Source organism: Protopterus annectens, chromosome 11.part0 (genome assembly GCF_019279795.1).
Source record: "Protopterus annectens isolate FY-2018-M chromosome 11.part0, PAN1.0, whole genome shotgun sequence".
NCBI lineage: Eukaryota > Metazoa > Chordata > Ceratodontiformes > Protopteridae > Protopterus > Protopterus annectens.
Window position 1 is genome coordinate 1,552,331,604 of NC_056745.1, and position 12,078 is coordinate 1,552,343,681.

A 12,078-nucleotide genomic window follows, 5' to 3' on the forward strand; every position below is an offset into this window, starting at 1 on the left:
TGACAGTCTTACACTGTCAATCTTAATGGTTCTTTTTGAGCAGTGCCTTTCTAACAATAGGTAAAAGTCTCTGCTAATGGTGCCTTGTTGCAACAACAGAACTACAGTCTTGGGAATACAAATAACACCAATGGCACTTAATTAAATTCTCAGGCTCACAAGTCAAAAGTCTCTGATGCATAAATAAGTCTCAGGCACACAAACTCTCTTGGGCGATATTTTCTAGTTAAGAAACCCAAATATTTTTGTCTTACCACCCATTTATAACAAAGTGGCTTTGGATTTGACTCACCAGGACATCCACTGGCATCACTAAAACTCCTGTTAAGGACCCTCCATCTCAGAGTCAACCACTCCAGCTTTGGAGTGTTTTGCTTCTACAAAAAAATAAACCCCCCAGACTCCTTTAGACTCTCCTACATTGACTTCTGCTATACTTTTAAATTACCAGTCTTATCAAGGCAGATGTTTCCAGCTGCCTCTGATTCTCTGTGATTCCAGCTAATTCCCTCAAACAGAACAAGTCTCTTACGTTGTTTTATCTGTCTTTTGTTACATTCATTTTCATGCTGGCTCCTACTTACCTTACCTGCACTCACTGTATAAAATTTTAATTCAACCATTTTAGATTCACACATATGTGCAGTCACTCTTTTTTACACACACACACACACACACACACACACACACACACACACACACACACACACACACACACACACACACACACACACACAGACTAATTAATCAAAAAATAAATAAAAGTTAAGACTGCCTAACTTCAAACAAACAGACCCAGGTCATTGAACCTGCTACAGCACAAACTCATTTTAACCACTTTGGAAAACCTTTCCAATAAAAGTTTAGGTTGGCCAGGCCTACACATTCTGTAAACAGTAAACTCTCGATTACCATCAGCAGCACACCACATATGTATAAATTACAAAAAAACTCATCTTTTTCTTTTCTGACCGTTATAGCCCTTTTATTTCTGGATTATCCAGAGTGACATTTCGTTAAAAAAAAAATAACATACAAACAATGCTTCAGCAATGATATGCTGACTACAGATGAAATAAAAAAAAAGTGCTGTACTATTTTGACAGTGACACCAAAGCCTGGCAAAAACAGTAAACTTTAGACTCTGAATGTAATCTGGCTGTTAAGAGGCCCACCTCGTTAGTGGATTTGAAAACTAACTCTAACTCAAGTTACTCAACTCAACTGTAAAGAAGTAAACAAGCCACCACAAAACACTCAAAAACAAACAGTATAGCAAATATATTGTTTAAGGCAAGCAAGTAAACATACCACCAGTTTTAATAATTTATCTCTGAACAGACAACACAGGAGGATTATTATCTACTTAGTGGATGAATGAGCAATCAAATGTTGACTGTACACTGTACTAGTATTTTGTCATTTTTCCCTAACTCAATAATTTAAAAACCGAGTGACCTGTCTGGCGTCTCCGTCTTAGTAAGTCACAAAATTTGAACTCTCGAGTCCCGACCATAACTTAATAAAGCCAAAAATAGTTATTGTAAGCCCCTGAGCACCATCCATACTCTGCAATTAGCAAGCCAAGTAATACCATCCAAAGCACTGTGCTGCCTGATAGCAGTAGTACTGATTGGTTCTCACTCTCAAAAAGAGAGCGAGAACCAATCAGTAGCCATCCAGCTGCCAACATCACGTACGTGCCTGCAGATGTAGCAGTCCGACCCCCTTTTATTTTATTGGGCAGTTAACGCATAGCCTTCTGGGCATCACAGTGATGCCTTCTTCCTTCCTTAATCCAGACTGCCTGTACAGCAGTCTGGAAATTTTAGATAGACTAATTTAATTAAAAAAAACAAAACAAAACAAAACAAAAAAAAAACGGAACTCACCAAGCATGTGCAGTCCGAGTTCCCGGTCGTCAGTCGGACTCACTTAGAAATGCAGGCAGCCGCCAGCTAGACAGACAGTATATATTATTTAATTTTAATGAGTACTAATTTGTAAATATTTTTAAAAAAATCTGGGTGGGCTGTAGTCCTGCAGTCCGATGGTACGAGCCACCACTGGCTGTACCTTACAGCAGCAATGCCTGCATATAAATGTTAGCAGGGATCATACACATTTATTTAGGCAGACATGTTTGTTTGTTTGTTTTAAAAGTGGGTACAGTGATCATAGTCAGATGACATTCTACAGCTATAACTTAGACCAGTGGTACTGGTACTGGTAAAACAGTAGAAAATAATAGCAGTTATTACACTGATAATAGCAAGTAACTAACACAGTAGGAGAGGAGAAGCAGAAGTACTTTAAACTACAGAAAACAGTACCTTAGAAAGAGTAATGATGACCAGAGCACAACAATGTAGGTTCTGAAGGGGACAAGCGATTTTGTTTATATACTGCAGTGTTTTAGTTTGATGTCATAGTAAAATTCCAGTTACCCACTTAATCCAGTTCAGATGTGGAGGGAATCCAGAGCCTACACTGCCAGAAAGTGGGTATATGTCACAAAAAAGTTCATCCTAGAGAAAGCATCAAAACTTTGGGAAATTTGAAACATTACTAGAGCTCTAGAGCTTTGGAATATAGAAGGAAACTAAACCACCTGCTCAAAATCCAGACACATACAGGGAAGACATGCAAAATCTACAAAGAAGGCACACCCCCCCCCAAGCTGGAATCCAAACTGGAGAACTAAGCGCTGTGAGGTAGCAATGCTAGGATGCCTTAAATATGTCAGCTTAAGAATGATGCAACTAAATCAAATTACTTTTTACACCTTATTTATTTTACTCCATTGTGTCTTATTTATCTGTTGATGAAGGTTTAGTTTTGTTAACTGGATATTTGAGGCATCATTTGTTCTGCAATGGAATAGGAGGCCAAAGAGGGTTAGATTTTTTTATGACTCAAAAGGCTAGCTGCAGATCTCCATGGAGGAGTCTGTAGGAGAAATTAGTTCAGAGATAGTGCTCTCAGTCTGTCCTGATGACTAAGCTTTTTGAGGCCTACTGATCCTTTTACTTGTGAATCTGTGAGGCTTCTCTACTTGAGTGATATGTTTAGACAAACTCATGGTAAAAGCTGTATTATATTCAGTAATCGGTCTGATGAGATAAAAATAAAGGGGAATTAAGACTTCTTCAGATCTAGTGAAGATGCCATTGGAAATCAAATAGTCCAGATAGAAGGCTTTTTGAGCTACTGTGGAGTCATGATGGTGAAATGATAAGGAATCACCAACAATATTGCCTAGATCCCGAATGACAGTGTCTGAACGGAGAGGTATGTAAAAGTGTTTTGTTTACCAAAATGGACTATGTTACATTTTTTCAAATTTAACATGGTCTAATCTATGTTGGAACAGTTGAGAATCCATGGAAGATTGAATAACAACACCCAATTTACAGTCGTCTGCAAACATAGGCAATTGTAGGCCCTAAGTGAGAAGCAGATGCCAGATAGGGGTCACATAACACTGAACCATGTGGAACACCATTTTTATTTTTTTGCTTTCAGAAGTGGTAGCTGTGACTCTAACCACATGGGTTTTGGGGTTTTGTCAGACAACCAGTTAACTGTCCATCACACAACATAAGAATTTATATCGAACTTTACAAATTTGACAATAATTTTTACATAGGAAGAGTATCAAAGGCCTTGGCCAGGCCCAGATGTGCTACATGAACTGCATAATCAGTATCCACTGCTTTTACGGGTGTAGTAAAGGCTTTAGCTGGAACAAAAATGTTTTGGTAAGAGTGGTGCAGAACATATCTGGCAAAGCAGGTAGGCTTGTTAGCCATCTTTTCCCAATATGACACATGCTGGATCCCCCCTAAAATGAAACCAGCTGCATCACCATTTATTAAAACTAATTATCTTGTCTTTGAATCTCGTCAGTATTCTGGGTAATGGTCAAATACCAGTCAAGACCAGTATCTTTTCCATCTCTGACACGTATATAGCAAGCCATATCATATCCTTCTGAGTAAAGCACCCAAGGTCATTCATCCCCACAAAGGCTACTATCAGGTCATAATTGTATTTGTCAGGATGGAGGGATCTAAGAGTCCTTGTTACATCATCAATCCTGGCTCCAGGAAGACAGCCTATGTGATCCTATTCTTATCCAGCCTGATGAGGGTGGTGTCCATATGTCTTAGGGTTACCAACTGTCCCACTTTGCGAGGGACAGTCCCTCTTTGGGCAGTTGTGTTCTGCAAAAAAATTCTAAAAATGGTAAATGCCCTGAGTTATTAGGGCAAAATGATTTCATATATTTTATGTAATAGTTACATAAAACAGTTATTCTGTATCTGAAACATGTAAATGTTATAAGAAACAGCATAAGCAACTAAAATGCTACAAGAATAAGCTTTTATTTAGGCAAAAAAGTGAAGTTCTGTCCTTTGTACTGGCCATGGGTATGTTTTGACCTGTAAAATCTGATGTTTGTACCACAATTGTCCCACTTTGGGTATTTGAAATGGTGGCAACCCTAATATGTCTGACAATAGATTCTCTTATTGCTAAAACATTACCATGGTTAGATGCAGTCTCAGTAAGCCTTAATGTTTTGTACCCTTGTGACTCATAGAGGTATGTGTACTGGCTGTAGGTGTGAAGGGCAAAGGTGGGTGTGTGTGCTGTATGAACTTATGTCTGAGGTTTTGTAGTCTTTAGTCTAGGAGGTTTTAGGCAGTGTTCTTTTAACGACCTCAGCTTAAGTTAGATTAGAGGACGTGCTCTGTACTGTGTGTATATGTATGTTGTGGTTACTGCATGTGTTCCAAAGTGGGAAAGTAGCCTTTAAGTTAGGTAAATGCCTACATCTGTCATGCTGATTCATTGTGAGGTAGCCATAAAGAGTTTTCAGTAAGTATGAGGGCATTACTACACTGGCTTAAAATACCCAGTGCTATCAGGATGGAGACAGAAGTGACAAAAGCTGAATTAGATTCTGTATTAGCCAGTGTGGGTGAAGGGGTATAACAAAACAGGATAGGTCAATAACTTACTCTTTGTATAAGAAAGGAGATAATTTGCTGGACAATAAAAAGGTGATACTATGGTATATGGCTAAAGTGACAGACATATGCAATATCAATAAGGAGATTAGTACAAGTGGAAATTTTAAATCAAATAGCTTTATCCAGAAAGTTAATGTGGTCTCAACCTTGCTAGTAAAACTTTGAGCAACAGATAGTCTAACCCCATGGATTTGGATGCAGTAACCAATAGCATGGCTAGGTCAGAGTGAAGGGGGCAACTGCCCAGGGCATAAAGTTTTAGGGGGTGTAATCTGCTTTGTTAGCCATTATCCCAATCACTCTTTAATGCATGCTGGCTTTTAAAAGCCACTGTTGTGTTTCTGGTCAAAGTTGAGCACTATAGTGCTCTGGTGGGGCCTAAACTGCAGTTTGCTATAGTTTAGAAGTAGAAAAAAAATTGTTTCTTTTTTTGTAATTAAAACATGAGTGTTGTAATTCTCCATGCAAGCTATAAACTGTAGCAACTGCTTGCTACATTTGTAGAAAGCAGTTTGCAACAGTATAAAACAAAAAAAGAATTATATTTTTTCTTTTTCCCATAAAATCTGTGGAAACAAGTACAGGGGCAGGGCGCAGAAATGGGACCAGACTGGTTCCTGCATTTCAGGAATCCCAGGTACCTGATCGCTGATCGTGGGCTATTTTATTTTATTTTATTTTGTTTTGCTCTTCCAGTAAAGAACTGGTGCAGGGAATGTCTATCTGGCCACCTGGCTGGTGTGCAAGTACAAAGAATGTTTTTTTTTTACGGAACTTTTTCGTTTTTTGGGCAACAGTTGGAACGCAGTAGCCCGCAATGATCGCACAGCTGTTAGCCTTGAAGTGCTTAGTTAGTTAGCTATTTCAGTTGTTAACTAGGTAGAACACTGATCCATGGGGACCATTTCAGTGTCACCATATATGACTTGCACAGGTATTTCCATTTATACCATATGTTACAAAAGTTAACATATTTGGTACTTCGTCATTCATTAGACTATTTTCATTTACTTTTCCTTACAGATTTCAAGTATGCGCATTCGTTTCATCTACTTCCTGGATCAGAACCAAGAATGCAAAGGTGTTGAGCAACTTTTCAACATATGCTGAAATGTAAAACTCTGAAAATGTTCCTTTTTCCTCCATTATTGCCACAAAAACAATTTACAGTATGAAACACAGGATAATTGCAGCGCCCACAGCTGTGGAACATGCCTGGTAAAGTACTTGACTGCAATTCACGTCTCACAGCTAGAAATAAAATGATAGCAATAGTACCCGCTGCTTATCTGAAAGTGTAACTTACTTATATCACACTTCAAACAAAACAGGAATATCTGCATTGAAAGTAACAGAGAAGTATTGCTTCGCATATCCCGACCAATGGCAATCACTCTGATGTAATATATTCTCAGGGCACAGTAACCTCTTTCAACAATTAAAAGGATAAATGATGTTTAGGAACACATACTGTTGTTTTCCAATTACGGCAACCATTTACATATAATAGAACACATCTAAAATGCAGAGCTCAATGATCGCACAGCTGTTAGCGAAGGTTTGGATTACTGACCTACTGGTTTGCTTCATGGTTCATGGTTCCTGATTTTTTTTTTTTTTGGTGCAGTTGAGTTTTGGCATATCTGGAATACTTATTATATATGTTGCAGCTTGAACAGTCATATGACTTGTCGTACGCATACTTCTCATCCTGTAAGCTTAAGAAATCTGGACAATGCCAAAAAATAACCAGAGGACAGATTTTAATCATTGCTCATATCAACGTAGAACGTTGTTAGAATAAATGATTTTGTATTAGCATCCACTTTTGAAGGATATGAAGAGGAAGGCTGAAACTTGAACGTCTGTCATTATTTGGTTACATAAATCCCCAGCGATTTGCCAGAAAAGCCCAATTTTTATGGGAACACACCACAAATATCTAATCAAATTATGGACATTGTTCGAAAATCTAGAGGGTTATGAGGTCTAACTGCTGTGTGCTCAATGCAGGTTAGTGCGTTCCAACTTTTGCCCCGATAACGGAAAAGTACCTTTTTTCTTTGTTGGAAGGCAAAGTGTCAATGTGGAGAGCATCCCCAGGTGCTATGAAAGCCATGGAAGTAACTTTAACAGCTACAGATAATCTCAATGAGTAGTTTCAAGTGCACTAACTGTAAAGCAGTCAGATAAGTAATAAAAGTATATCACATTGGTAGTGCTGACTGTACTATCAAATGTAGTATTGTAGAGGAGTTGCTTTAAAGCAGAATTGCAACAACACCAATAATCAAAAAGTACAACCAGTAGGTGAGATAATAAGTTAAAATTGTTTTTCTATACCTAGCATCAGTAAATAGCAATTCTGCAGAATTATCTTAAATGTTGACAGTAGTGAATAGCTGTGCCAAACAGCATGGCACAATAGTGTAATATTTATGTTTAATACCACTACAGTCAGCCAAGCAAAAGTAAACAACAGTACAATACCGGTGAGGAACAAAAGTCCAATGTTATTTAAACTCAGTAACACAGACGTTATCAGAATAAAAGTGCTAGATGAGAAGTGCGGTCAGTAAATTAATACTCTAAAAAAGAGACAATGATTTCACTACATGAAATAAGGTAGCAGTAAAATCAAAAATCATTCACAGTAGTACAACTAGGTTGTAATAAAGAAGGCACTGACAGTTATGTCATATAAAAAAAGGATGAAGAGGTAGCCATACCTGTTGTAGACTAGGCTGAAAACATTTTATAGATAATTAATAGGTTAAAAACTGGTTTGTGGCAAACATCCTTGTATTTAAAGTTTGAAGTGCTCTGCCTGTGCAGAAGCTAACCAATCAAAATACCAGTCAATGCTTCATTGCTCTTGCAGAAACTGGCCAATCAAAATCAAGCACCCCAATTCACCTTTTACAGATTTTTGGAGCTAAGGCAGAAAATGTCTTTTGACTATATTAGTGGAAGAATGAACAAGAGTTAGCACTGTTATGCAAGAGGGAAGAGCAGAGCATAGGAAGAAACAGACAATAAATAACTGCGGGCCTTCCCTGAAAACATGCCATGCCCAGTCAGATTATCTTAATAATACTGTTTTGACAGTTATTACCTTATATTTGAAGTCTCACTAGAGAATATATATATATATATATATATATATATATATATATATATATATATATATAGATAGATAGATAAACTGCCTTGATTGTCACTTTATGTGAAAGAAACATATAATTGTTACAAATCTCTGATGCAATTGCCTACACTACTTAGAAACTTAGTTTAGAAACAAGAACTGCTTATCTAGAAATACAAAGTCCAGAAACACTACAGATATGAGTAAAAAAATGCTGCAAAACTGTGCCCCAAAACAACATGATATACGATTAGCAAACTTTACTGAGGATACCATGAAGGAAAGTTTGAAAGAGACTAAAATTACACTGGGTGTCAACTAGCTGAAGGTTCATATAAAGTAGAAAATGCTATAGGTCACCCTCTATGTCCCAAGAAAACCATAGTTCATACTTAGACCTACTGGAGACACTCACCATCCAGCCAAATACCCTGTTCATGGGGACTTTATCTACCCCTCTATAAATTGGGAAACTTACACTGCATTAAACTTGTAGGCAACCATGATTCCTGGACTTTATTAACACAAAGATCCCTGACCAGATGCACACCTACTAGAGATTTTAAAATACTGGACCTGGTACTCACTAATATGGGAGAGTGCTGCACCCCCCGCCATGTCATATCCTCACTGGTGAATTTGGACCACGAAGCTGTCTACTTCAAAATGAAAATCAACTCAGCAACCTCAAAAACACTGTAGGAGTTAGGATCTATTCCAAAGCAAACTGCTTCCTATTAAGTGAGTGTCAAAAAATTCAATGTCCCTCCTAATTCAGAGTTCACAGCAGCCTATGCAGAATTGTTCACAGAGACACTCTACAATAATGTAAATGGCTGCATAGAAATTACTACACCTACTAGAAGTAAGCCCAAAACAAGCTCAAGAAACAAGCCACAGTGGCGGAGTCCTAAACGAAACAGGATATAGGACAAAAGGAAAACAGTTATGACTAAAACCAGGAAGAGCAACTCCCACATAGATAAGAGCTTTCTCATCAAAATAAACAGGAAGATAATGGGCGAATGAAGTCCAACAAGACCAATTGTGAGGTCAGGATAGCCTCTCAGACAAAGCGACCTGAAGGCATTCTGCAGCTATGTCCAAAACCTCAAAGGAAACACACAGTGTGCCAAATTGGTGGTCAGTGTTGCCATTTTCACTTAACAGAGCAACATAGAGAACCCGCTGGCTGACAAATTCAGCTCAACCCCTCCCCCTCCTATGGCCATCTGCCATGAAATACCTACAAGCATAAGCTCCTCAACCACTATTAGGAAGCAGGTTGTGATGGCACTTCTTAAGGCCAAAAAAGGCTTCTTAAGGCCAAAAACAGGGCCTCAGTGGGCCCAGACAAAATACTAGGATGCAGTCTTAATAGCTATAAACATGACCTATCTGTGCAACTTATATAGAACTACAGTACCATGTGAATGGAAGAATCACTAGTCTGACTTGTCTTATATACAAAGCCATGGAACAAATTATCATGGAAATGATTAACAAAAACATATGCAATCTTCAGACGCTGGACCCAACCCAGTTTGGCTTTGTCAAGGGAAGATCATGCCTACTAAACCTGATAGAACTTTTTGAGAAGGTCACCAAGGTATTGGATGAGGGGTAAGGATGCATGCCTTCTTTCTAGACTTGATTAAATCTTTTGATACAATATCCCAGTCAGGCATTGATGATAAACTTACCAAATTGGGCATAAATCCCTACATAACACATTTAATTGCCAGCTGGCTCACAAGTAGAACCCAGGAAGTCCGTATTGGTAAGACTACCTCCAAAAAGAGATCAGTCATCAGCAGTGTCCCTCAGGGCTCCATGTTGGGCCTACTCCTCTTTGGCATCTATTTCTTAAATGTCAAGGCAAATGTCAATGGTCTTTGGCTGACCAAGTTCGCAGATGACTGCAAATTAGGAGCTATCATAGATTTCCTCCAAGTCACTACCATCTTGGAAGAGGGTCTAACACATTCAAACAACTAGTGCCAAAGTCATGACTTAAAAATTAATGCCACAAAATGCAATATAGTACCTTCTGGAATATCAGACACCATGGTAAATTACACCATTGATAAGATATCCCAAAGAGTTGACCTAGAAGTAAGGAATCTAGTTACATAAGTAGATAGTAACCTAGCCTTTGACCAAAACCTGGCCAAAGTAGTAAGAAAATCATTCTAGTTAAATGCTTAGACCTTTGCATTAATTAAGAATGTAGTATATATATATATAGCTCTATCTATACATCTATAGTTATACAGATATAGCTGTAGATACATGTACGTGTTTCTCTGAATAGTGTTTAATGCCAGGTTAAGATTTATTTATTTATTTTATTTATTTAATTTTGATGACCTGGGAAGTCCACTGGGCCATAAAGAGCCCATTTTCAGTGGAGGCACAGGGAGAAAAGCTCCAAATATTGTAAGTTACATATTACATGTTATAAAAGAATAACAAAGCTTTGTACAGAACAATTAAAACATTTCTAACAGGTACTTATTTTTAATTCCTCATTATACTCTAAATGAACAGCCTGGTGATTTGACTTTCAAATATATGCTGAATTGTTTAAACAAAATATTTTTGAAATTGGATTTTGTTTTGCTAATTAACTCTATTGACATTTATTAAACACATAAACTATTACAACCATTAGGGCATTAACTAGATGCCTTAATAGTTTTCATATTCTCATAAGAACTAATTTTGTCACTTTTTCTAATATAGATGATTATATAATTTCTTAGGGATTTTTGCCTGTCTCTCTCTCTGTATTTCTGATTGTAAATTTGTTTGTTTTTCAACGTTCCTGTTGTGCAGAGGTATGGCATATTTGTAGTTTGTGTTTTTATAGATCTGTAATTCTTGGTACCTTGAAATCAGAAACATCACATATTGGTATTTCAAGTATAAAATAAGCCAATTACATGAAAAGAAAACATTCACCTGGTAGTTTTAAGAGGACAACAACTTAGCTTGCACCTTCGGTTTGGGAAAAGTGAAATAGGTAAGAAGGTAACGTCTCCTTGGTTTGTGATGTTGAAAGGAAAAGGATGGTTCATTTAAACTACAGGTCTGGTGATTATGAGTAACAGTCTACAGCCAGTTTTAAGAGTCACAGTAATCATGATGAATTAGCACAAAGATAACCGTAACAATATGTAAGAATTCAGGCAAGCTGAAACAACAACTAAACTCTCATTTTTCATAAGCCATGATCTGTTTAATGGAAGGTTTAACCCACTGGTGCTATCAAGTTACAGAACTACATTCATACAACTAATTTAGGGTTTCGTTATATTGTACACCATGAGGAACTGTTGGACAAGTTAAATATCGGAAACATTCCTAAGGAACTATGAGAAATTAAATGATATAATGCTGTCAGAAGCCTAGTAATCAGAGAAAGCCCCAAATCACAAGTCAAATCATAAAAGAGTTAATTGTCATATGACATTATCTTAAAGAAAAAATAGGTATTTTTTATTAAATATTTGTATTACTTTTGAAAAAAAAGTAACAACAGACAATTTTGACCAAAATAACTCATCAAGGCATCATTCTCAAACAACCAAACAATGACTGTAAGAAATATATTGGAACAACTGGTGATATTTGCTGTTAAATTTATGTATCATCACAGATCATGTTTAAACTTGCCTTGTCATTGCATTTATTTTAGCTTTGATGAAGCAGCTGCCCAAATAGAAATCACAATACAAATTACATGTAATAAAAAAAAAATAGTTTTCTCCACAAAACTTTGGGAAGTAGTGGAAAGAAAAATAAGAACTTCTGCATAATTTACTACAACCAAGTATGCACAGCTGCGCTGGTGCAGCGGTTAGTGATGTCACCTCACAGTAAGACGTTCTC